Here is a 1,596-nt window from a genome sequence, read left to right on the forward strand (position 1 = left end):
ATATATATATATATATATATATATATATATATATACATACATACATACATATGCATAATATATATATACACACACACACATGTTGTTGTTGTTGTTATGTGTCGTCGAGTCAGACCCGACTCAGTGACCCTCTCCTTGGGTTTCTGAGGTGGTATCACTACAGAAGTAGATTGCCCAACTTTCCTTCCAAGGAGTGGCTGGTGGGTTTGAACCTCCAGCCTTCTGATTAGCAGGCAAATGCTCCAGCCTTCTGGTTAGCAGGCACTATGCTACCAGAGCTCCTATATTTACCATAGACAAAGATTTGTGCAAGTGCACAAGAGGCATGCATAAAGATTTTTTTAAATAACAAAATCTTGAAAAAATGTTTATCAACAGGACTCAAACTCACTGCCATTGAATTGGATCCAACTCATAGTGATCCCTCCTGGGGTTTCCGAGGTGGTATCACTGCAGAAGTAGATTGCCCAATCTTCCTTCCAAGAGTGGCTGGTGGGTTTGAATCACCACCCTTCTGATTAGAAGTCAAATGCCTTAGGCACTACACTACCAGAGCTCCTCTATCAACAGGTGGATGACTAAACATAATATGGTATATATCTACTATGAAATACAACAGTAAAAATGAATGAATTATAGCTGCATGTAGTTACATGGTTAGATGGCCATGGTATGTTGTTAGGTGAACAAGCAGATTGTAATATTCCTGTAAATGGTATTACATATTTTTATGGGTTGATATACACACATGCATGCATGCACAAACTCACACATATATGTATTTATAGAGAAAAGATCTGGAAGGTTAAACACCAAGATGATAATAGTTATTCTCTCACAGATGAAATTGAGAGATGTTTTGGAGTGTTTGACAGGGAAGACTGGGGATAATGATCAAAAGGAAACTTTAGCCATATTTATAATGTTTGATTTTTAACAAGGGAGATATGTTCATGTATTTCTTTGTCATTTACATGAATTAAAAAAAAAAAAAAATCTAGGGTGGTGGGCTATCAGAATCTCAAGAATTTTCCCAACCAACCTAGAGGTTGCAAGTATGGCAGGAACATGTCTTGTCTTGAGAAACACTTGTAGTATCAAGACAATTATTGTTTAGTGCATCTTAAGTGAATATGGAGGAAGCAGAAAGCAGTTGAGAACTGCTTCTTATATCTTACTTTTCTTTTCTAGAACTCTTTGCAATCTGCTAAATTATTTCAAATGCATTGTATCACTGAGTCTCACAATTACCCTGTATAGAGGAGTTCTGGTGGTGCAGTGCCTAAGGCATTTGACTGTTAACCAGAAGGTTGGCGGGAAATCTACATCCATAAAGATTTACCATCTCAGAAACCCAATGGGGGTCATTATGAGTCAGAATCGACTTGATGGCAAAGGGCCTGGTTTAGGTTTTAGAGTGATTACATCTGTCTTTTACAGGGTAGGAAAATAAACCATAAGACACTTCAACCACAGCTTAGGCGGATTTACCTGGAGTGGCTGTGATCTCCCATTCAGCATGCTGAACTGTAATTCACTTCTTTAGCTATAAGGAAACCTGGTGGTGCAGTGGTTAAAGTACTTAGTTCAAACCAA

This window comes from Orycteropus afer, unplaced genomic scaffold (assembly GCF_000298275.1).
Source record: "Orycteropus afer afer isolate SDZICR_OR568_19922 unplaced genomic scaffold, OryAfe1.0 scaffold00044, whole genome shotgun sequence".
Taxonomy (NCBI): Eukaryota; Metazoa; Chordata; class Mammalia; order Tubulidentata; family Orycteropodidae; genus Orycteropus; species Orycteropus afer.